At 41.0% G+C, this 26,936-nt stretch overlaps 1 protein-coding gene across 1 annotated transcript in view; it reads right to left on the bottom strand.

Moving 5' to 3' along the window:
- arhgap5 (Rho GTPase activating protein 5) overlaps positions 1 to 18,156 on the bottom strand; it is an 84,853-nt gene extending 66,697 nt beyond the window's left edge. Inside the window, exon 1 of the mRNA XM_047344786.1 lies at positions 17,873 to 18,156. The gene's annotated coding sequence lies outside the window, so the exon portion shown is untranslated. The remainder of the gene's footprint in view (positions 1 to 17,872) is intronic.
- Positions 18,157 to 26,936: the final 8,780 nt, after the last annotated feature.

Genomic DNA, 26,936 nt, shown 5'->3' with positions numbered 1-26,936 from the left:
AGTATTGCCAGACTGCGGATGTCGTGTTCTTCTTAGCGACGAGTTCATACGGTGCGCGACTTGCCATCTTTCTCTCTCTCCTCCTCCTCGCTGTCACGTGGTGACGTCACGTTCATAAACATCAAAAGTCTCACTACTGTGGAAGTAAAACTGAAAATTCAACCACATATAAGTGCTGCTGGACATAGATTAATTTTTAGACATTGATTTAATTATCTTATATTTAATCCTTATCTCCTATATTTTTTAATGATGTAATGACGGTATTGAAACTGATACCGTTGCTTTAGAAAGATACCGCAGGTATACCTTATTACCTTATTACCGCCCAACACTAGCTTCAACAAAGTAAAACACATCCTTTTATTAATTTTTTTTATTTCTTTATTAGGATAGGGTAGAGGAGATTTTTAGTGCAACTAGAGTCGCAGTTAGAGTCTAATGTGTTCGGAATTGTATATGCATGCCATTGTTTTGAAACTCGCTGGTACTTCTGGAGACCGCCGTGCCTCGCAAGTGTCTTTACCGTGCAAACACCTGTGCGCAGTGTAACTGGACTGTTATAATAACCTCATGGTGAAAGTCACCATTTTCTGTCTTCAACCTTACTGCTTACTAGCTTGCCGGCAAAAGTTTTATAACTCTTTGTGTGCTCAGCCCGCGCAGAGTTGGGGGATGTTTTATGACTGAGTAGAACTGAGTTACAGTTTGAGCTGCACCCCAACCTCCACTCACCACCACACCCCTTTTGTCATATTATCATTTTTGCCATAACTGCTGGTTTGACCCCACTGCTGTTTTGCTTTACTTTGTTTAGTTAGATATTTTACTCCTTCTGTGTAGAGTAGGTGTTTGAGTAGGTGAAGATTATTAAATCGGAAGAGCGAGTGTATCAGGGCTGTGATTTAATAAATGTTCAAATAGATAAACAGAAGGCGTTTGTGTTTATTTTGTGCAAGAGTGATTCGTTAGTCAAGATAAGGTTGAAGTTCCACACGTTTCAGCAGAAACGGTCGATTAAACAGTGACATCTCTGGTAATAGTTATTAATTATTACTGAGTATTTAACGGTTGTAATTATCAAAGGCGTTGAGCCACAATTACAACACCAGAAGACATCTCTGGTCTCGATTCATAAATGAGGATTTTGGTTAAGAAATTAATTTTGTCAAATTATGATTTTTAATTATAATTATTGATAAAGATTAATTAATCAATAATCATAAATCTAACATTGGCAAATGTAATGTGTATAGAGTTGTGCTCATTTGTTGATAAAAATCATGTTTGTGACATGATCAAAATCCAGTTATTGCACATTTCTTTTCCTGGGTCCATTAAAGTCAAGAGTTTTTCATACACAGCATAACTGCTGTCTTACTGTCCCACCTACTGAGTGATCGATTGCTGCAACATGGAAGACTGGTTGGTTTTCTTTGTATTTTAAAATAGCCCATAAAACACTTTAAAGTGGAGCCAAAAAGTATTTAGTCAGCCACTGATTGTGGCTTAATTAATTTACAAATACATTCTTTAAAAACCCTACAAGGTGCTTTCCTGGATTTTGTTTCTCATTTTGTCTTTCACAGTTGAAGTGAACCTATCATGAAAATTACAGACCTCTCCCATCTTTCTAAGTAGAACTTGCACAATCAGTGGCTGACTAAATACTTTTTGGTCCAACTGTATTTGAAAAAAGTTAAAGTTAAAAAACAAAAAGAGCAGGAATAACAATGTATCAACATGTTAATTTCCGACCAAGTTGCAGACACAAATAACATGCAGAAATAAAAAAAACAAAGTTGACATTTTTCAATTTTGTAAATGCCAAGTGTTTTAAGTTAAGTTTTTTTACTTAGTTTTTATTGTGTGTGTGTGTGTGTTACCATTTACCATTTAATTTGGTGTTGTAATTTTGTGGACAATTGAAAGATGTTTGTTAAATACACACAAATATTGTAATGCAATGCTGTAAATTATATTTACAGGTCCTTCTCAAAATATTAGCATATTGTGATAAAGTTCATTATTTTCCATAATGTCATGATGAAAATTTAACATTCATATATTTTAGATTCATTGCACACTAACTGAAATATTTCAGGTCTTTTATTGTCTTAATACAGATGATTTTGGCATACAGCTCATGAAAACCCAAAATTCCTATCTCACAAAATTAGCATATCATTAAAAGCGTCTCTAAACGAGCTATGAACCTAATCATCTGAATCAACGTGTTAACTCTAAACACCTGCAAAAGATTCCTGAGGCCTTTAAAACTCCCAGTCTGGTTCATCACTCAAAACCCCAATCATGGGTAAGACTGCCGACCTGACTGCTGTCCAGAAGGCCACTATTGACACCCTCAAGCAAGAGGGTAAGACACAGAAAGAAATTTCTGAACAATAGGCTGTTCCCAGAGTGCTGTATCAAGGCACCTCAGTGGGAAGTCTGTGGGAAGGAAAAAGTGTGGCAGAAAACGCTGCACAACGAGAAGAGGTGACCGGACCCTGAGGAAGATTGTGGAGAAGGGCCGATTCCAGACATTGGGGGACCTGCGGAAGCAGTGGACTGAGTCTGGGGTAGAAACATCCAGAGCCACCGTGCACAGGCGTGTGCAGGAAATGGGCTACAGGTGCCGCATTCCCCAGGTCAAGCCACTTTTGAACCAGAAACAGCGGCAGAAGCGCCTGACCTGGGCTACAGAGAAGCAGCACTGGACTTTTGCTCAGTGGTCCAAAGTACTTTTTTCGGATGAAAGCAAATTCTGCATGTCATTCGAAAATCAAGGTGCCAGAGTCTGGAGGAAGACTGGGGAGAAGGAAATGCCAAAATGCCAGAAGTCCAGTGTCAAGTACCCACAGTCAGTGATGGTCTGATTGCCGTGTCAGCTGCTGGTGTTGGTCCACTGTGTTTTATCAAGGGCAGGGTCAATGCAGCTAGCTATCAGGAGATTTTGGAGCACTTCATGCTTCCATCTGCTGAAAAGCTTTATGGAGATGAAGATTTCATTTTTCAGCACGACCTGGCACCTGCTCACAGTGCCAAAACCACTGGTAAATGGTTTACTGACCATGGTATCACTGTGCTCAATTGGCCTGCCAACTCTCCTGACCTGAACCCCATAGAGAATCTGTGGGATATTGTGAAGAGAACGTTGAGAGACTCAAGACCCAACACTCTGGATGAGCTAAAGGCCGCTATCGAATCGAAGCATCCTGGGCCTCCATAAGACCTCAGCATGCCACAGGCTGATTGCCTCCATGCCACGCCGCATCGAAGCAGTCATTTCTACAAAAGGATTCCCGACCAAGTATTTGAGTGCATAAATGTACATGTTTATTTGAAGGTTGACGTTTTTTGTATTAAAAACACTTTTCTTTTATTGGTCGGATGAAATATGCTAATTTTGTCAGATAGGAATTTTGCGTTTTCATGAGCTGTATGCCAAAATCATCCGTATTAAGACAATAAAAGACCGGAAATATTTCAGTTAGTGTGCAATGAATCTAAAATATATGAATGTTAAATTTTCATCATGACATTATGGAAAATAATTAACTTTATCACAATATGCTAATATTTTGAGAAGGACCTGTACATAGAAAAATAGTGCTGTGAGTTCAATGACAGTGCAGTCAGTTGCATTGGAGCTTCTGATGACAAACACTGTTAGGGGAGGTGTTGCAGCAAGCTATACAAAGTTATTCAAATTAACAGCTTTTGGTGCTACCCAGCTTCCGACGTGATTCTAATGAAACTTTGAAACCTCTTTTCTCGTAAAAGTACTTTGGATATTGCCAACATTCAAATGGTCATATCTTCTTCAATCCTTTTCTATTTCCACAAGTTTGACATCATTGGAAAGCTTAGACTCCGCTCTTTTAGGATCTGTAAATAACTCAAAATGACCTCGGGTAGACTTGTTCATGATTTTGCCACGGCCTGTCACCAGGAAATTATTAAGAAAAAAGCTGAGATAGAAAATTTAATTCAGCAGAGATACAACAAAAAAAATATTATTGTCAAAATAAATATTTGTTTTGCCAGCAAATCCATAAACCTACTGGCTTATAAACTAAAAAGGCAGCAGGCTACAAGTAATATAAGTTTATATAATAATATAAACTAATGGTCCCTCATATCGACCAATGCAGGTTTTATTTAGGGCAGATACAAATTATCCTGACATCAGTCTAGCCGATACCCAAAATGTGCCGATTTTTTGGGCTGATTCATGAGGCCAATATTCCTTTTTCAACCTCCGTTTACATGATAGAAATGACAAAATAATAACAAATGTTAAGTCTTAATATAATCAAAAAGAAACATTCATTTACAAAACATATTAATGTATAGCAAAGAACATTTAAATATAGAACAATAAAAACAATCTTAACACTTAAATGTTTGTGCACTTGTACCAGCATGAGGCCTTTTGAACATTTGTAAACAGCAACATAACAAAAATGAACCTTAGTGTTTTTATTAACACCAGTCCACAGTGTGACTGACCAGAGAAAAACGAAATAAACAAATGAACATCTCAACCTGAGAGGTTTTTACCCCACCAACCACTCACTAAAAGTTTCTTAGTAGTCCCAGTTTAAGAACAGCAGGTTGTAATGCAGGAAACAGAGACGCTCAGCATTTTTTCCTGTGAGACTGTTCCACATTTGTTCATAAATCTGGCCAATCTTACTGAATACTCTCACTGGAACATCAACTGATAATGGTTAGGTGAAGATTAGGAACTGCTCTGCAGCTCCCTGCTCCAGTGAGCCCATCTTTCCCACTGGGCAAAAATTGCGTTTAACAATCAGCTTCAGACCGCAGTTTGAAAGGTATACCAAAAAACCCCCCCAAAAAAAAATGTCGACTCAAACGGTTTTGCTTTGCTCGCACGTAATGAACGCATCACAGCAAGAAATTAGCTTCTTTGGTTCAGGAGAAAAAAAAACTGACCACCAAATAAATTACCTGTATGGACATTATTTTATGTAAAGTTAAATGCTATACGTGTAGTGATTGGTAATTGTTTTCATGTGCATACGTGATCTTTCGTGACAATCCGCACACGGCGACTGTAAGCGGCATTGGACCATTTAAAACGAAAAAAATCACGACGCTCTAATTTCAGCAGCAGAGCGAAAGAGAAAGTAAAAAAACAAACCACTCTGATAACTTCTCGGCCCATGCACACAAACACCGCTGTTACCTCCCGCTCACAGTGAGACAGAGACCTTCTTTCAAAGGGCAGATACAGCTCAATTAGACAGTTAAAAATACATTAGAAGTTGAAAATGTACCCTTGTTGCTGTTGGTACTCATTCTGTTGCTCTTTACAAGGGAGGGGGCAGCAATGAATGCGCTTCACGTGATCTCACGGCATGGCTGCTCAATGCAGCTAATGGATCGGTGAACTTATGCAGGTATGCCGATACAAGAAAAAAACGCAAATATCGGCTGGCCGATGCATAGGTCGACTTCTACCTCATGTTAAAAGAGGTAAGTATGGCGCAGCGCTGGTGGTGCAGGGGTTTAGCACGCGACCACATATAGAGGCTATAGTCCTCGAAGCGGCCGTCCCAGGTTCGAGTCCCAGACTCGGCAACCTTTGCCAAATTTCTCCCCCTCCTACTATCAAAAATAAAGGCCACTAGTGCCAAAATAATTGTTTAAAAAAAAAAATAGATAAGTATAAAGCAGAAGACTGCTTTATAAGAATGCTTTAAAAAATATCACACAGAAATAATATGCTCGACCAATAGTCGATAATTCAACTCAATTCAATTCAGTTTTATTTATATAGCGCCAATTCACAACACATGTTGTCTCAAGGCACTTCACAACAGTCAAGTACATACATTCCAAGTAATCCTAACAATTGAACAGGGCAGTCGGAGTTAGCTTTTTATTCAAATTGGATAAAACGTTTTTCTATCTAAGGAAACCCAGCAGATTGCATCCAGTCAGTGACTTGCAGCATTCCCTCCTCCCGGATGAGCATGTAGAGACAGTGGACAGTCACTGGCATTGACTTTGCAGCAATCCCTCATACTGAGCATGCATGTAGCGAAAGCAGAGAGGAAAAACTCCCTTTTAACAGGAAGAAACCTCCAGCAGAACCAGGCTCAGTGTGAGCGGCCATCTGCCACGACCGACTGGGGGTTTGAGAGAACAGAGCAGAGACACAAAAAGAACACAGAAGCACTGATCCAGAAGTACTTTCTATGGGAAGGAAAAGTAAATGTTAATGGATGTAGCTCCTTTAGTTGTTTCACCTAGAAAGAAAGAAAAAATAAACTCTGAGCCAGTTTTCAAGGTTAGAGTCTGAAAGAGAGCACATATAATTAGTTACAGTAAAAGCTCAGTCAATTTCCATGTCTAGGAGAGAGAAAAGGTTAAACACTAAAAGACAGGGCTATGTGGATCATCGGTAGAGGGTGAGCATTAAGTTGTTGCCAGCAGAAGCTCGGACGATTCCCCTCTCCAGAAAGGTGTCACAGGCAGACACAGAGCCAGGCCAGATGTAGCTTCTAGGAGGAGAAAAGAGAGAACAAGGTTAGAAGCTGAAATAACAGCAAATAATGCAGAATTGGAGAGTAGCGTGAGAATGTAGCGAAGAGGGTGAAAGTGGTCATTATGTCCTCCAGCAGCCTAAGCCTATAGCAGCATAACTACACAGATAGTTTCAGTTCAGATTATTTAGTTAAACGGCGCTTATTTACAACAATGTCGTCTCAAGGCACCTCACAAAGGGTCCCACTGATGGTCATTGTTATACTACAAACCACAATGATTGGGATACCTCACCTCTGTCAAACTGATTATAACCATTGGAAAAGAGAAGGGGTCATACAGGTAGCAGAAATGGAGGGTGTGTTTGCACCTCAACCATAACTGAGCCGGTTTAGGCTAAACCTGACTCCCCCTTACTCCAACCAACAGGGAGGGAAGAAGACGGAGGTAAAAAATAAGGAAGATAGCTCAGGATAAACTAAGCCACTCTAACTATAAGCTTTATCAAAAAGGAAAGTTTTAAGCCTAGCCTTAAAAGTAGATAATAAAGAGGAAATAAGATAAACTAGATTTACGCAAAATAACAGAAGAACAAAATTCCTATCTAATATCAGAGATTACTGCACAGATGACTGACATCTGAACTTCCTCTGTGTGGTTTTTATGTCGGCTATTGCGCATGCGCTGAGTATGTTCCCACTTCCTTTCACTAATACTAGTTCTAGACCTCTTGCTAGAACTAGTTCTATTAAACTAATTAGTTCTCAGAGGTTCCACTGTATCTTTTCTTTAGATAATGCTGCGGTACTTTAGTGCATGTAGGGATTTCCCTCTGAACCACTCCAACCCTTCCCAAAGCTCTAACCACAGCAGATTATGCTTGGGTTTACTTTGGCAAATTCAAAGCCACTCTGAGCCCACTACTCTTTACTACTGCCCAAGATGGTTAACAGAGCTCATTTAAACAAATCCAGGTTAGCCAGACTGCACCTGTTTGCTGTGACACTAGCAATAATGAGGCCACTTTAATCCATGTGTTTTGGATATGCCTAGGTTTATGAAAACTGCAAATAGATTATTTTCCACACTAAATAAAATCTCTAATGTGAAATTAATCACCGCTTTAACCTTTACATGTTCACCTTGGTACAGCGGCTGACAAAGATATACAGTGTCTTACAAAAATATTCACCACATTTGGCATTTTTCCTATTTTGTTGCCTTGACAACCTGGAATAAAAATTGATTATATTAGAATTTGCACCATTTCATGTCCAGATCATGCCTACAACTTTGAAGACATTACTTTTTTATTGTAAAACAAACAACAAATATGACAAAATAACAGAAAACTTCAGTGTGTACAACTGTTCAGCCCCTCTTATAGTCCCTTGTAGAGCTACCTTTGGCTGCAAATACAGCTGCAAGTCGCTTTGGATAAGTCTTTATAATCTTGCCACATCTTGTCACTGGGATTTTTGCCAATTCCTCAAGGCAAACCTGCTCTAGCTCTGTTACTGACAGTAAAATGATACAATGTTCTTTGTATATTTCTACGAACATTTGCAATGGTCCTTTAAGTTGACGCATTTGGTTCGGAACTCAGTGGAGCAAGTGATGTTTGATGCGGACTGTTTTAAGTGTCACACAAGAAAGGAATAGAGGCCCTGTCCCAATACCCACACTACACCCTACGCCCCTCTATGAAGTGTGTACTTTGTACAAGTGCACATAGGGGTTGAATTTCGCAGGTTACAAGCGTGCAAAATTGGAGAATTGCTGCTAAAAAAATATTTTTAAACTGCAACAAGCAATTGTTTTGAGGAGAAGAAAGTACAGGAAGCAAAGAAGGCTTATATACCAGACTCTTGCCGCGCCAGTGTTTGTTTGAAAGGTGACTTCAGTGTTATAGCCTACTGACTACCCAGAATCACTCTGAAACAAGTGGTATCTCACAATGTTGAGCCTGGAAAACCGGTAAAAAAATATATATTTGTCGGCTTGCTGTTTAAAGTTTATGCAGTTCTTACTATTCTGATTTGATAGTTGATTACATTGATGGTGGTGATTGGTTTTTTCTCAGAACGTCATCTGCAGTAGTGAATTGTAAGTAATATATTTCGGCGGAGTCCGCTTAGATGCGCGCTTAGCCGAAGTGTGGATCAAGGGCACAAAGGTGGCGGGGTTAAGGACCACTCTGGGGAATTGGGACACACTACGCACTCGTACCCATCAACTGGAACAAGCAATTCATGGACACAATGGTGGAAGTGCGAGTATTGGGACAGGGCCAGGGTGTGGGTATGTCCCAATTCAGGGGCTGGATCCTTCGAAGGACCCGGTCTACGTGGGCTGGGTACACGAGGCCGGAAGCGAGCCGCTGCGGATTGGGATGGTCTAGCCTCACCGCCGGGAAGGCTGGCGAAGCAAGCCGGCAGTTACTACGGCGGGAGTGGAAAACTCTGAACACATCAGAACACGTTTGAAATTAAGTAATGTCTGGATAAATCAAGCACATATTTCATGTCTACATAGTAATATTCCCACACTAAAATTATTGTAGAAGTTCATTTGTGTCACAGAAAGTGCAATTTTTCACAATTTAATCACAGCTTTTGTCGCTGTGGTCCGCCCAAGCTGTTTGTTTATAAGTGTGCAGCTGTGAAGAGTATTATATTTCTCCTGTTTGGTTACAGCAGGCAATGAGGTGTGTTCAAGGTTATTTGAGTTTCCATGTAAACGGGACAACTCATGACATTTTATATTTGTAAACCTTATGAATGCTAGGTTTATATTTGTCACAATGTTATTAAATGTTAATTGTAAAGTTTTTTATGATTTGATACACACTAAATATGTAAGAAATTAATAAGATTTATAAGATTTAACTCTGCTAATATTACCAGCGATGAAGAGGTGCTTTGTTAGATAATCAAAAGTATGCATTGTTCATTGATGTTATTTTGCTGAATGTAGCCCAACTGCATCCAACATGTCAGTCACAACGAATCTAAAGGTTGTGATTGTGCTGAGGAAATTAATAACACCCAAATTCCACAATTGTCCTCCACAGAGCACAGATGGTCGGCAAAAACTCCAAGGACAGTTAGAGGTTCAGCCATCAGCAAGTAAATTTACACAAACTGTACAAGATACAGGACAACCACCTCACAAAAGCCATCGATCAAGAACATTGATTGAAAAGGGAAGAGAAATGTTGGGAAAAATGGTTAAGGAGTTGGAACAAAGCTTCAAGATTAAGTATGAAAAGTGGAGGGTTCTAGCAAAGGATGCACAGCGCTCATTTTGTGTCAGTTGGTCAGAGGAAGAGCTACAAGCCATACAGTGGGGAGAGCAAGTATTTGATACACTGCTGATTTTGTAGGTTTTGCAAAATGCACTTGGAAAGCATGTAGAACTATTAATTTTTTATCATAGGTACTCTTCAACTGTGAGTGACAAAATCCAGAGAATCACACAGTATGATTTTTCTTTTTTTTAAACCGTGTTCTGCCTGGCAGAGTAGCGCTCAGAATTGTTGTTCAAGTGCCAAGAAAAAGCACAACAGATTTACTTTCACAAGTGGAGCATTACAGCTAACGCTTTAAAGCTCTGCTTGATATTTAGAAAAAGCAAGTGCTTTAGAATTATTTCAATTGTTACGGACACGGAGACAGAAATGAAAAGAAAAAAAAAGAAACACGAAAGAGAGAAAGGTGGAGCAAAAAGGAAAAAGGGAGAGAAGGAGAAAAGAATGGAGGAGAGAAAGAAGGATGAAGAGAATGAAGATAATACCCTGCTTGCTTCTACACCTGCAGAAACATTCGTTACCAGCTTTTTTACCAAAAAGTGCACGGTACTTATCAATGCAAGATGTATTTAGTGTTAAATACGGCTCAATATATAACATTTGTGTATCTGTTAACACCTGAATCTAAACACCTGTGGGTCGAAGTGTGAGCGCGCTTTTGTATACAAGGTCTCTCCATAAAAATATGCAATAGTGAGTGTGAGGAGCCACAGACTGCCCCCCTTAAACCGGGACATACGGAGGAGATCTGAGCCACAGACATCCAAAGGCCCCCCCAGAGCACAGGAACCCCAGGAAAACCACTGCCAGGACTACCGTAATCCCCCCCAGAGAGGAGCAGTGGAGAATCCCAGGGGAACCACCCAGCAGCCACAATGCAGAAGCCCCAAGGAGCTGCAGCGACGAGCCCACAGGCCCCACCGGCAGCTGTCTACGCCCAAGCAGATCCAGCCATGGACCCAGAGACCCGAGACCCCAGGATATATTACTTCCAAGCAGAGGCCCGACAAAGCCCTGGGGTCCAGGCCCTGGCAAGCAGTCACCGGGAGTGAGCCAGCACACACCAAAGCACCCAGCCTTGGACACCGAGAACCACAAGTACACCGGCGGGCAGAGACACCAACCACCAGCAGGTAGTGTGGTGGGGGAGTAAATAGGCCCCAGATTTGATGGGGGGCCTAAACTGATCCAGGAGAGGGAGCAACCCAAGACCCAACCTGACACAAAAAACAGGCACACACAATCACACATTTCCACCCTCATGCGTACACATAAAAACACTCACGCCCATGCACCCAACGTAAAGACAAACAACAATGGACGTCGTACACTCACTCATAACCCCCCCATACATACTCTATATGTATCCTTCAAGGAGAGGAGCTGGAAACAATAAAAATAAAAGAGTGATCTATGGCCAACTTTAACTGTCTCCATTACTAGAGTACTAGAATTACACAAGGAAAGAGAAGCTACTGCCTTAACAAGCTTGTTCAGCTAACTACTGCAAGGGTTTAAAAAAATATCACAGGTAAAAAAAAATGAGCATGACCAAAAAAAGATTATACCACAGAAATACCATAAAATAAACAGTACTTACCTAAAATATTCGCAATCGGCTACCCAGAATTAAAAAAAAACACTATCAGTATTTGCAACCGAAAACCAAATCCCTAGTTTATAAATGACAAAATGATGCTGCTCTAACACGGCTCTTATGTGCCAGAAAACCAAACCATTTCTTTTACAGAACCAGTTAAGAACTGGCTGTAGCATCAACCCTTGTTGGGAGCTGGGACCTCTTTGGTGGAAAAATCCAACTGTGCTCTATTGGCCAGCAAATAGGCCCGACAAAGACCCCACAGAGAATATATAAACTACTTCCTTAACACCTGAGCAGTGCCACAAGCTAATTGCCTCCATTCCACAAGGATATGATGCAGTAATTCATACAAAACGAGTCCTGACCAAGTATTGAGTGTTTTCTTATTGGTTTTACTCAATATGCTAATGTTCTGACAAGTTGAAATTGGGGCCTTTAATAGCAGTGAGCTATTTCAACAGTAACAGAAATAAGACCTTGAAATATTTACATAACTTTCCCTTACTGGATTTAATTGTGTCTTTACTACATTTGCACTTGTTTTAAACAGATCGCTGGGAATTGACATTAGTAATTGGGTAAAACGAAGTCCATGACATTGTTTGTTTTAACTAAAACTAAATTTGGTGAAAAATCCTAAGACAAATGCCATAAGCAGAATGAAAGTGATGACATTATTGCCTCCAGTCAAATCATGTATAGTGCTTGTTGTTCATTAACACCAGAGAGAGCGAAAGGCATGTGTTGCTAAGCAAAAACTAAATAGATAATAACTGCTATTTTCAACACAAAAAGTGCCTGCAATGTATTTAATTACGTTCACAATCTCTGTAACCAACTACAGAAAAGGTTACACTACTAGGCCAGCAAAATGGCTGAAACCAGTCAGTATCGGCATATAAATAATACTCAGAAGTTTAATGAGATAATAGAAATGATCAGGGGCATCTGCTGCAGAATAATTCCTTAAAAATACATGACAGTGTGCTGTTAAGCAGTGTTTTGTTCAATTTTAGTTCAAAGATTTAATTACCACGTGTCATTGCTGAGATTGTGTAAGCGTAAACATACTTCAGCAATGACAAAATAAGAAAAAAGACCTGTTAACTATCTAAACATTGCTCAACAAACAGAAACATCTATATCCTGCAACTTCTAGACGAAGTCAAGAACAATAAAATTTTCTATAACTGTTCAGAATAATTACTTTCAACTCGAATCGCGATTTCATTAGTGTACAAACTCTTTTTCTAAACACTGTAAATATAAAGGTAGACAGATGGGTTTAATGAAATCTAAAGTTTTTTTTTTGTTTGTTTTATGAAGGAAAGAAGCACCAGACCACAAAAAAGCAGGTTAAAGAGTACACCTTAAAGTGCCTGTGACATGCTGTTCCCACAAATGTAGCAATTGAAAAAAAACATCTTAATATTGAAGGGACTGGGCAGTAATTGACATGACATTAAGATTAAAGACGTAATAAAAGGCAATTGTGACACAAAAGCATATTTTGGTGTTACATTTTTCAAGTCCAAAGTCATCCGGAAATGACGTCAAAGGGGAAGTCTCTGATCGTCAATGATAAACTGTTCAGACAGAAGCCAAGTTCCGTTAAAATCAGCATTAATATAGTGAAACGGTGCATTGCTGGTGGTGGCAGCAATACTACGACAGCAGCAATTATTCTGCACTACTTTCCTGAAGCGAAGAGGATCAGAGCTGCAAAATTGACGAGGGACAGTTGGGCTGGTCCCACCAAGTACAGCCAGTTGTGATCGGAGGCCTTTTCGACAAACTGCTTTGAACGAGAAACTCAAGAACACAAGAAAAGATCGCAATAGAATTTATGTTAGAGGTCGAGATATCTAACAAAGGAAGGAGAATGTTGAAAGCAGAATCTATAGCAACGCTGTTCAGTGCATCTGATGTGAAAAGATTGCCAAAGCAAAGGTTGTTGCTGTTGCTAAACGGATCAAGGCTCAGTTGGTAAGAACACTTCCTTGTCACAAAATTATATTTAGATATCGGCAGTTATTGTTAATAATAAAAAATTGGAAATTATAATTTTTTTAAATAATTATTTCCAAAATTATTATTGTTTAAATACAATATATACGCATACAATATATTTAAATAAATCTTTCTCTAAAGATATTAATGTAAAGTTAAAACAAAAATGACACCCCAGGTAGCGTCTTCATATCTTGAATCATACATTGGTTCTGCTGCTACTGCTCAGCTTCACCTCAGGTTGTTTCACTCCATACCGTATATATACTGTAACCCTGGATTTACAATCTATCTGCTCCGGTCCGGTACGCCCCAATAACCATACACAGAATGCCCGATGAAAGCCAGTGATAAATGTGGTAGCAAATCCAAAACTCATTTTGCAGAAGTTAAACCAGTTAAACTGCTTCTCTTTTCGTTTTATGCATCCTGATATTTCCATGTGTTTTGTTTTACAATGGGTGATTACACTGAGTGCAGCGAAGCTATATTTTTTCCTTAATTTGGTGCACTTAATGTTTAATTGCTCGGTTTATAATATCTTAGTTAACCAAGTAACTGATCAAATTGATCCAATGTAAACAACTGCTAATATTTACACGAGAATTTACAGGGGTTGGACAATGAAACTGAAACACCTGGTTTTAGACCACAATAATTTATTAGTATGGTGTAGGGCCTCCTTTTGCGGCCAATACAGCGTCAATTCGTCTTGGGAATGACATATACAGGTCCTTCTCAAAATATTAGCATATTGTGATGAAGTTAATTATTTTCCATAATGTAATGATGAAAATTTAACATTCGTATATTTTAGATTCATTGCACACTAACTGAAATATTTCTGGTCTTTTATTGTCTTAATACGGATGATTTTGGCATACAGCTCATGAAAACCCAAAATTCCTATCTCACAAAATTAGCATATCATTAAAAGGGTCTCTAAACGAGCTATGAACCTAATCATCTGAATCAACGAGTTAACTCTAAACACCTGCAAAAGATTCCTGAGGCCTTTAAAACTCCCAGCCTGGTTCATCACTCAAAACCCCAATCATGGGTAAGACTGCCGACCTGACTGCTGTCCAGAAGGCCACTATTGACACCCTCAAGCAAGAGGGTAAGACGCAGAAAGAAATTTCTGAACGAATAGGCTGTTCCCAGAGTGCTGTATCAAGGCGCCTCAGCGGGAAGTCTGTGGGAAGGAAAAAGTGTGGCAGAAAACGCTGCACAACGAGAAGAGGTGACCGGACCCTGAGGAAGATTGTGGAGAAGGGCCGATTCCAGACCTTGGGGGACCTGCGGAAGCAGTGGACTGAGTCTGGAGTAGAAACATCCAGAGCCACCGTGCACAGGCATGTGCAGGAAATGGGCTACAGGTGCCGCATTCCCCAGGTCAAGCCACCTTTGAACCAGAAACAGCGGCAGAAGCGCCTGACCTGGGCTACAGAGAAGCAGCAGACTGTTGCTCAGTGGTCCAAAGTATTTTTTTCGGATGAAAGCAAATTCTGCATGTCATTCAGAAATCAAGGTGCCAGAGTCTGGAGGAAGACTGGGGAGAAGGAAATGCCAAAATGCCAGAAGTCCAGTGTCAAGTATCCATAGTCAGTGATGGTCTGGGGTGCCGTGTCAGCTGCTGGTGTTGGTCCACTGTGTTTTATCAAGGGCAGGGTCAATGCAGCTAGCTATCAGGAGATTTTGGAGCACTTCATGCTTCCATCTGCTGAAACGTTTTATGGAGATGAAGATTTCATTTTTCAGCATGACCTGGTACCTGCTCACATTGCCAAAACCACTGGTAAATGGTTTACTGACCATGGTATCACTGTGCTCAATTGGCCTGCCAACTCTCCTGACCTGAACCCCAAAGAGAATCTGTGGGATATTGTGAAGAGAACGTTGAGAGACTCAAGACCCAACACTCTGGATGAGCTAAAGGCCGCTATCGAATCGAAGCATCCTGGGCCTCCATAAGACCTCAGCAGTGCCACAGGCTGATTGCCTCCATGCCACGCCGCATTGAACAGTCATTTCTGCCAAAGGATTCCCGACCAAGTATTGAGTGCATAACTGTACATGATTATTTGAAGGTTGACGTTTTTTGTATTAAAAACACTTTTCTTTTATTGGTCGGATGAAATATGCTAATTTTGTGAGATAGGAATTTTGGGTTTTCATGAGGTGTATGCCACAATCATCCGTATTAAGACAATAAAAGACCTGAAATATTTCAGTTAGTGTGCAATGAATCTAAAATACATGAATGTTGAATTTTCATCGACATTATGGAAAATAATTAACTTTATCACAATATGCTAATATTTTGAGAAGGACTTGTACAAGTCCTGCACAGTGGTCAGAGGGATTTTAAGCCATTCTTCTTGCAGGATAGTGGCCAGGTCACTACGTGATACTGGTGGAGGAAAACGTTTCCTGACTCGCTCCTCCAAAACACCCCAAAGTGGCTCAATAATATTTAGATCTGGTGACTGTGCAGGCCATGGGAGATGTTCAACTTCACTTTCATGTTCATCAAACCAATCTTTCACCAGTCTTGATGTGTGTATTGGTGCATTGACATCCTGATACACGGCACTGCCTTCAGGATACAATGTTTGAACCATTGGATGCACATGGTCCTCAAGAATGGTTCGGTAGTCATTGGCAGTGATGCGCCCATCAAGCGCAAGTATTGGGCGAAGGGAATGCCATGATATGGCAGCCCAAACCATCAATGATCCACCCCCATGCTTCACTCTGGGCATGCAACAGTCTGGGTGGTACGCTTCTTTGGGGCATCTCCACACCGTAACTCTTCCGGATGTGGGGAAAACAGTAAAGGTGGACTCATCAGAGAACAATACATGTTTCACATTGTCCACAGCCCAAGATTTGCACTCCTTGCACCATTGAAACCGACGTTTGGCATTGGCATGAGTGACCAAAGGTTTGGCTATAGCAGCCCGGCCGTGTATATTGACCCTGTGGAGCTCCCGACGGACAGTTCTGGTGGAAACAGGAGAGTTGAGGTGCACATTTAATTCTGCCGTGATTTGGGCAACCGTGGTTTTGTTTTTTTGGATACAATTTGGGTTAGCACCCGAACATCCGTTTCAGACAGCTTCCTCTTGCGTCCACAGTTAATCCTGATGAATGTGGTTCGTCCTTCTTGGTGGTATGCTGACATTACCCTGGATATCGTGGCTCTTTATACATCACAAAGACTTGCTGTCTTGGTCACAGATGCGCCAGTTAGACGTGCTGTCCTCTTTTGTCCCTAGAGTTCAAAAGAGGACAATTTGTCCTCTTTTGAACTCTGGTATGTCACCCATAATGTTGTGTGCATTTCAATATTTTGAGCAAAACTGTGCTCTTACCCTGCTAATTGAACCTTCACACTTTGCTCTTACTGGTGCAATATGCAACCAATGAAGACTGGCTACCAGGCTGGTTCAATTTAGCCATGAAACCTCCAACACTGAAATGACAGGTGTTTCAGTTTCATTGTCCAACCCCTGTATAAATACGTGTTAAGTATTAACATAGGGAGATCTAGTCCGTCTTTACAGAATTATTTGAAAATCCTGTTGTTGTGCTCCTTCTGTTTCCTGGTGGTGCGGTATGATTCATGCATATCGTGCTCCAGCAAAAACAGACTGGTGAAATTAGATGGCCGTCCGCACGCTGCAGTACTTGTGCTCTGCCATCTGATGACCGCTTACTTTATTCTCCTGACTCTGCTGCGTCTCTCTGTGATAGTGACTGAAATATAACTAAAGAAATATCAGATTCTTAGCTGCCGTCTGTGTTGCTGGCCATTGGAGCAAGTCGGTTTACGTGCAAGGGTTTCCCTTTTGACGTTATAAAAGAGCGCAACAAAATCGCAAAGGAGTAGTTTGGGAAATTCGTTTTTAGTGAATTGTTCATTTAAGTGGAATGAATTTACTTTTTTAAATATTTCATCAATGTTTCCTTTCCATAAATGTAATTGGATTTATCATGAAAATTCGATGTCACAGGCACTTTAATTAGTCATTTAAATTGGAATTAACAGACAGTTAAGATATTGCGCCAGCGCTACCTTGAAATCAGTCATAGCTGCAGTTTTGCGCCACGTAAAATATCAATCTCGCTTATCCCTAAAAATTTGGGAGAGAAAGAACATATTTCCAATCCCCACTGGCTCATGTTAACTGAATCCCATTAGCCTAGCACAGTGAGTTAGCCAACAGCTAGCGTTAGCATTAGCCCGAACTGAGATTACTCGAGTAAAAAAACACAACCTAAACTATTTTACCGAAGCAGGTCGTATTCTTGCACTGATTGACTTTAACTCACTAAGTTACAGTTCTTCGGGTACCTTTCGTCCTTACATGAGGGTGTTAGATCAGCTCTTAAAGTCGGTTCAGATGCATTCCCCTACCTACCTAATAACATGGTGGCTCCCAGATCCATATACCACGGAAAGCAGATGGAGGCATATCCACATTCGAAGGTAAAAAAAAAAAAAACGTTTAGGTCTGTAGTCTGCGCACACCGGAGTTCTTCGAAAAATTCAGGTCAGGTTTTATTGAAGGCGTTGTCCTCTTAGGTCATTACTACCGACATGTCCTTATTTTAGCAGGCTGTCACTATTAGGATGGTATCCACTGAAAACTGGCTTTGCGGACTTCCTCCTTCTCTCCCAACAGCACTGCCAAGCGGCAATGGCGACACACACACACACTCACATTCTCTCTCTCTCTCTCTCTCTCCTCCCCCTCCCTGTATGTCAACCCATCCCTTTTCATATTGTTTCATCCATACCTGTACCTCTGTTGTGATATCCATTCTGTACGTTACTTATGAAAAGGTCTATTCATCGGCATGTAGATACAACAAAATGAAAGCACCCGTGGGGAAAGAAAAGCAACAAAAACAAAAGCATAACAAAAGCAAAAACAAAAATTGTGTGATAAAAATATATGGGTAAAACACTGGACAAACCCACTAGTAATACGCCACAATTGTCTTTTATGAAGAGAAGCCTCTTTTGAAGCTCTGACTAGTCAACTTCTGACAAAGAATATCTAGGAACCTCCTGTGCACTATGGATTAAGTTAGGATCTCTGTTTGTTTAATGTTATTAGATATACACTACTCACAAAAAGGGATATTTGGCTTTTGGATTAAATTTATGGTAAATGTAAAAAGTTGATGCTACAGAGATGTTATATCATAAAAGCAGGGCATTTAAGTAGAAGCATGCAATGTTGATTTCTTCATCTCAAACAGCAGTGGTGGGTATACCACATCAAAAAATGTCAGTGTCTCAATAATGTATCCTATGCCCTTGAGCATCAATTACAGGTTGACAATGATGTCTCATGCTGTTCACCAGTCAGTTTGATGACGCATGATATCCCACTCTTCTTGAAGGACGATCCTCAGGTCATTGAAGTTCTGGGGTACAGAGTTACGAGCCTCTAGACAGCAACTCAGCTAATCCAATAGGTTTTGAATGGGATTCAGATCTGGAGAACATGCAGACCACTCCATTCAAGATACCTCAGTCTCCAGCAGCCATTCCCTCATATTGCAACCTCGATGTGCTGGGGCATTGTTTATCAATAGTGACTGGATTAATGATGTTATTCAGGTAGTATGTGTTTATCACTTTTCCATTTACAAAATGTCAGGCAGTTCTGTATTGACTAGACAAACCTGCCTACACTAACACCACCACCACCAAAAGGTCGTCAGGTGCAGCAGTGGCTAATGAATAGCGCTCTCCTTGATGTTTCCAACAGCATTGATGGCTATCATTTCTGCTCAACGTGAGTCGACTTTCATCAGAGAACAGCACTGACCACTATAGAAACACAGGAAACATATTTGCATCCTCACCACACCTCTAAACAATAGCTTTTTGACAATTCTGTTAAAATGGATATCATTTGGATGATCTGTGTATTAATCAATTAAACCTTGTTAAAATGTATAACTCTTTCCAAAAGCAGTAGCATTCTGTGTAAATCCGACAAAACATGTGCTGTGTGTGTTTGCTAAAATCAATAAATACAAATGCTTTACAGTTGCTGCATTTTTTTAAAATTAATAATAGTCAGTCAGTCAGTCATTTTCTACCGCTTATTCCATAGTGGGTCGTGGGGGAGCTGGTGCCTATCTCCAGCAGTCTATGGGCGAGAGGCAGGGTACACCCTGGACAGGTCGCCAGTCCATCGCAGAGCAACACACAAACAACCATGCACACACTCATTCATACACCTAAGGGCAATTTAGAGTGACCAATTAACCTAACAGGCATGTCTTTGGACTCTGGGAGGAAGCCGGAGTACCCGGGGAGAACCCACGCATGCACGGGGAGAACTTGCAAACTCCATGCAAAAAGACCCCTGGCTGGGAATCAAACCCAGGACCTTCTTGCTGCAGTGCTACCAACTGCGCCACCGTGCAGCCCATTAATAATAGTTAGGCCCTAACAGGAAAACTGCAAGGGTCTATTGTAATCGTAGAAATTCTTATTCTTTATTAGGCCCGAGCAGGAAAACTGCAAGGGCCTATTGAAAACTGAAAACTGCAAGGGCCTACTGTAATCGCTCGAATTCTTATTAGGCCCGAGCAGCAAAGCAGCGGCGAAGGCCTATTGTAATTCGAATGTTTATTATTAGGCCCGAGCAGGAAAACTGCAAGGGCCTACAGGTACTTCTCAAAATATTAGCATATTGTGATAAAGTTCATTATTTTCCATAATGTAATGATGAAAATTTAACATTCATATATTTTAGATTCATTGCACACTAACTGAAATATTTCAGGTCTTTTATTGTCTTAATACGGATGATTTTGGCATACAGCTCATGAAAACCCAAAATTCCTATCTCACAAAATTAGCATATTTCATCCGACCACTAAAAGAAAAGTGTTTTTAATACAAAAACCGTCAACCTTCAAATAATCATGTACAGTTATGCACTCAATACTTGGTCGGGAATCCTTTTGCAGAAATGACTGCTTCAATGCGGCGTGGCATGGAGGCAATCAGCCTGTGGCACTGCTGAGGTCTTATGGAGGCCCAGGATGCTTCGATAGCGGCCTTTAGCTCATCCAGAGTGTTGGGTCTTGAGTCTCTCAACGTTCTCTTCACAATATTCCACAGATTCTCTATGGGGTTCAGGTCAGGAGAGTTGGCAGGCCAATTGAGCACAGTGATACCATGGTCAGTAAACCATTTACCAGTGGTTATGGCACTGTGAGCAGGTGCCAGGTCGTGCTGAAAAATGAAATCTTCATCTCCATAAAGCTTTTCAGCAGATGGAAGCATGAAGTGCTCCAAAATCTCCTGATAGCTAGCTGGATTGACCCTGCCCTTGATAAAACACAGTGGACCAACACCAGCAGCTGACAAGGCACCCCAGACCATCACTGACTGTGGGTACTTGACACTGGACTTCTGGCATTTTGGCATTTCCTTCTCCCCAGTCTTCCTCCAGACTCTGGCACCTTGATTTCCGAATGACATGCAGAATTTGCTTTCATCCGAAAAAGTACTTTAGACCACTGAGCAACAGTCCAGTGCTGCTTCTCTGTAGCCCAGGTCAGGCGCTTCTGCCGCTGTTTCTGGTTCAAAAGTGGCTTGACCTGGGGAATGCGGCACCTGTAGCCCATTTCCTGCACACGCCTGTGCACGGTGGCTCTGGATGTTTCTACTCCAGACTCAGTCCACTGCTTCCGCAGGTCCCCCAAGGTCTGGAATCGGCCCTTCTCCACAATCTTCCTCAGGGTCTGGTCACCTCTTCTCGTTGTGCAGCATTTTCTGCCACACTTTTTCCTTCCCACAGACTTCCCACTGAGGTGCCTTGATACAGCACTCTGGGAACAGCCTATTCGTTCAGAAATTTCTTTCTGTGTCTTACCCTCTTGCTTGAGGGTGTCAATAGTGGCCTTCTGGACAGCAGTCAGGTCGGCAGTCTTACCCATGATTGGGGTTTTGAGTGATGAACCAGGCTGGGAGTTTTAAAGGCCTCAGGAATCTTTTGCAGGTGTTTAGAGTTAACTCTTTGATTCAGATGATTAGGTTCATAGCTCGTTTAGAGACCCTTTTAATGATATGCTAATTTTGTGAGATAGGAATTTTGGGTTTTCATGAGCTGTATGCCAAAATCATCCGTATTAAGACAATAAAAGACCTGAAATATTTCAGTTAGTGTGCAATGAATCTAAAATATATGAATGTTAAATTTTCATCATGACATTATGGAAAATAATGAACTTTATCACAATATGCTAATATTTTGAGAAGGACCTGTATTGTAATCGCTCGAATTCTTATTATTATTCCGGGGACTTTTGGCGGGGCAATATGGGGACTTTGCCATATCCCAAAACTCACCAAATTTTCCCCAAAATTGTCCCCCGCGTGAAATTTTTTTTCTTTAATGTTGTCGTCAGTGGGCGTGGCAAAACCACTTAGCCACGCCCACAAACGTGAGATAGGCCAAACCGTAAGTCGTACAGATCTCAAATTTGGCACAATGCTAGAACTCCTCAAACCAAGAAAAAAAGTATCTTGGGGGTATGCCCTAAAATGCACAGGAAGTCGGCCATTTTGGCTCAAAGGCCGATTTTTGCCCATTTTTTACTTTTACTCACCTCGAACTTTAACGAACTCCTCCTAGGGATTTTCAGCTATCGGCTTCATATTTGGTCAATATGCAGTTAAGGCATGGGGGATTAAAAGTTATCAAAATCGTGAGTTTTTGGCCATGTTTAGGGGGCGTGGCCGGGACACGAACTTGGCGTTCGCGCCGAAAGTGAAAAATTGCAATAACTTTCCCAAACAAATTCCACATCACACCAAAGTTGGCATGAAGGAGGACATATGCTGACATCATCAAAGCCACGCCCCCTCAGAACAGGAAGTCACTTTTTTCACTTGGAAACAAACCCCTCTCACCCTCTTGACCCAATCAACTTGAAAGTGTGTCAGAAGACAGATAACTAGTGGGTCTAACTTCGTTTGAGGCACAGTGTCTTTTCATAAAAGGGCGTGGCCATGGCGGCGCGCCGAAGTCAGACGTCACGCCATGGCCATACGTTTGCCTCTAATTTCCACATAGATCATCTGATCTGCAACAAATTCAATGTGATTGATCCTTCTCCAGTCCCCAACAGATATCTGATGACATATTCGGTGGGCGTGGCCTAATTCGTCCACAGCGCCCCCTACAAAATTAGAAAAAATCAGCCCCAAGCCATGCTTTGAGCGAGGAATCTGAAATTTGGTACACATATGTAACTTCTCAGGACCTACAAAAAACTCTATTGGAGCATTGGTCCAAACCCAACAGGAAGTCGGCCATTTTGGATTGAAGTTGCCATTTTGACCCAGTTTTGACCGTTTCTAGCACGCATATCTGAGCAAACTCCTCCTACAGCTTTTGATTTACAGACTTCTAAATCAATCAGTATACTCTTAAGGGATTGGGGATTAAAAGTTATCAAAAGCGTTTTGATACATGAAAGCGTGTGGGCATGGCCACGCCTCAAAATATGACTTCTCGCCATAAAACACTAAATTGATATAGCTCCTACAAGGAAAGTCACAGACTAATGAAATCTTCTGGGATTGATCTGCCTCTAGGCCTGAACAATATTCACTTGTCAGATGCTGACATCATCGAAGCCCCGCCCCCCGATAACAGAATTTGTCCAGTTTTCCTTTACAGAATCAGTGTTTGATGTTCTTCACCTAATCAATGTGAAACTGTCCCAAGTAACAGATAACATGATGGTCTTAGACAGTACTTACTACTTTAGCTGGAGAGTGTGGCTATGATGGCGTGGCGTATTATGATGTCACGCCACGGCCATACGTTTGCTTCTAAATTACACATGCATGGTCCGATTCACTCCAAACTGAATATTCTTGATCTTTGTCAGCCCCCAAACAGCTCTATTGGATTACATTTAAATTTGGATCAATAGCGCCCCCTAGGACACTTCAAGGGCTATATCTCCCTCATACATCATCGGATCCACTTGAAATGTAGTATACATGATCATGAGTTAATGATGGACATTTTGACACAGTCAATTGATGATGTCGTTTTAGCCCCACCCACACACAAACAAGTAAGTGCAGCTTCCATCTGGAAGGTCAGATTTACTCGAAATTTTGAATGCTTTTTTCCAGACTGAAACTCTGCATGACCAAAGATAATATGACATGTTGCTCAAAGTGCCACCTACTGGCGACGTGTTGAACTGACGCGGTGTCATCGTATGTGGCGTGTAGGAGGCGATGCCAGTCTCCTGCGGTCGCTCAACAGCCCGAGTTGCGCTGAGGGGTGCGAGGGCCTTCAAAGCTGCTTGCAGGTTTCTAGTTCTTTTTTCCGTTGCGTGTTTGCGGGGCAATATGGGAACTTTGCCATGCCCCAAAAGTCACCAAACTTCCCCCGCGTAAAATTCTTGTTCCTTAATGTCGTTGTCAGTGGGCGTGGCCAAACCACGTTGCCACGCCCACAAACGTGAGATAGCCCGAACCATAAGTCGTAGAGATCTGAAATTCGGCACAATGCTAGAACTCCTCAAAACAAGAAAAAAAGTCTCTTGGGGGTATGCCCTAAAATGCACAGGAAGTTGGCCATTTTGGTTCAAAGGCCGATTTTTGCCCGTTTTTCACTTTTACTCACCTCGAACTTTAACGAACTCCTCTTAGGGATTTTGAGCTATCGGGTTCATATTTGGTCAATATGCAGTTAAGGCATGGGGGATTAAAAGTTATCAAAATCCTGAGTTTTCGGCCATGTTTAGGGGGCGTGGCCGGGACACGAACTTGGCGTTTGCGCACAAACTAAAAAATTGCAATAACTTTCCCGGTGCCAGTGCAGCGTCCTTCTGGAAGGTCTGATTCACTCAAAACTGAATATGGTTGATCTTTCTCACCCCCTAAACAGCCGTATTGGTTGACATTGGAATTTGGATGAACAGCGCCCCCTAGGTAACTTGAAGTGCTATATCTCCCTCATACATCATCGGATCCATTTGAAATGTAGTATACATGATCGTGAGTTAATGATGGACATGTTCACACTGTCCACTGATGACAGCATTTTAGCCCCGCCCACTCAGAAAAAAATTAGTGTAGCTTCCATATGGAAGGTCCAATTTACTCCAAACTGAATATGGTTGATGTTTGTCAGCCCCCAAACAGTTCTATTGGATTACATTGAAATTTGGATCAATAGTGCCCCCTAGGATATTTCAAGGGCTATATCTCCCTCATACATCATTGGATCCACATGAAATGTAGTAAACATGATCATGAGTTAATGATGGACATATTGCCACAGTCAGTTCATGACATCATATCAGCCCCACCCACTAATAAACAAGTGAGTGCAGCTTCCATGTGGAAGGTCGGACTCCCCCAAATTTTGAATACTTCTCACCAGACCAGAATTCTGCATGAGTGAAGATCATGACATGACGCCCACAGCGCCACCTATAGGTGACATTTGGAACTGAACGGCGGGCTCGTTGGTGTCGTGCAGCCGGCGATGCCAGGGTCCCGCGGTCGCTGCACAGGCCGAGTTGCGCTGAGGTGCAAGGGCCTTCAATGCTGCTTGCAGCTTTAATCATATTTGTTTTGTTTATTTATTTATATTTTGTGGTGTTGTCATTTATTTTGAGACCTTTATTAGGGCTCCAAACAAGCAGGAGAGAATGAAGGCCATGCTGTTCAACCAGGGAACCCTATTTTTATTATTATTATCAGGGTTCCAAACCTGCGCAGTGGGCAGAACAGGACATGGAAAGCATTTTCTGTTTTAAAGGGAGCAACAAGCCCGTAAGTTTTTCATATGGTTTTCATTATCATTATTATTATTATTGTTTTCCATTTAAACACATTCAGCATCAGCAGCCCATAGTGTAAAAGGTCCAAACTGGTTGATAAGGTATGTAGGTTAAGGATCCACCGCTACACAGATACAGAAATTCAGAGCCCCATATTCTAGGGGGCTCGATTATGACGGACAGTGCGTGTTATGGAGGACCGATCCTGACAAAATTAAAAATAAAAGCAGAAATATATATATTTTGTTTTTGCTTTTCCTTAGACATGCGTTTTCATCAAGAAATGTATATATTTTGATTTTCCTTTTCCTTAGACATGTGTTTTCATCAAGAAATGTAAATATTTTCTTTCAACTTTACTGATCGAAGACGTGGGTTTAACACGTAACCAAAAAACCACGGAGTTTCAAGGAGACGAATTGCCACCCTTGTTTTTGTTCCAGTCGACTGCTGACGGTCAGATCATATTTTCCCCTTTCGCCAAGGAGGCCAGAGGATGGAGATTGACCGCTCTTCTTGGGTTTAACTACTGATGCGCAGTAACTCCCGCCCCCCTTTCTCACTCGCTGCCCCAGAAGGAATACTTCAACAAGTAAAATCCATCCTTTTATTTTATTTTTATTTCTTTATTAGGAATAGCGTGCGATTTAGAATTGCCACTTATAGTCTAATGTGTTCTAAACTGTATGTGCGTGCAACATTTTATTGAAACTTTGATTTGCTGTGGACATCTGAAAGCCGCTGTGCTTCCCAGCTGTGTGTGTTTTGCTGTGTTGTTTAAACGCCTGAGAGCAAGCTCAGGGGCACTGTGAAACTGGACTGCTATAACAACCTTATTGTGAAAATCAACCATTTACTTTGTCTTCCACCTCGTGTTTACTAGCTTGCCGCCAAACATTTATTACCCTTTGTCCTCTGGGTTTACAACTTTGCTTGGAGGAAGTTTATGACTGCCTGTGTCCCGCTGAGCTATACTTTGGGGTGTGGCCTCCCCGAGCCTCGCTCAGTGTCACATTATCACTTGTTTGCCATAATTGCTGGTTTGATTCCGTCTTTATTTTGTGCAAGAGTGATTTGTCAGTCAAAATAAGGTCATAGTTCCCCACATTTTGGCAGAAACGGTTGATTAAACAGTGACATCTAGTAATAGTTATCAATTATTACTGTGTATTTAACGGTTGTAATTATCAAGGGCTTTAGGCTACAATTACAACACCAGAGGACATCTCTTGCTTCGATTCATAAATAATGATTTTTGGTTAAGAAATTAATTCTCTCAAATTATGATTTTAAATTATAATTCTTGATAAATATTAATAAATCAATATTGATCAATTAATATTGATTGATTAATATTGATTAATTAATCGATATTAATTAATCAATAATCATAATCCCAACAATGGCACCACAATAAGGTGCTACATAAGAAATAAATAAATACGTTTGTTCAGATAGTTTCTTAAATTTTTAAGCTGTTCTAATAAATTTCAGAATTGTTTTTGTCACTAATGTATTTTATTTCCATTTGACCTAACAATACATCAACTTCATTTAATTTCTAAACACAAAGTTTATTTTGAAAATTACAAATAGCGTTTTAAACAGAACGTGGAAAAAAAGAATGTTCAA

This window comes from Girardinichthys multiradiatus, chromosome 19, assembly GCF_021462225.1.
Source record: "Girardinichthys multiradiatus isolate DD_20200921_A chromosome 19, DD_fGirMul_XY1, whole genome shotgun sequence".
NCBI classification, from domain to species: Eukaryota; Metazoa; Chordata; class Actinopteri; order Cyprinodontiformes; family Goodeidae; genus Girardinichthys; species Girardinichthys multiradiatus.
Note: the sequence above shows the minus strand (reverse complement) of the source record. Positions and strands in the feature narration are given on the sequence as shown.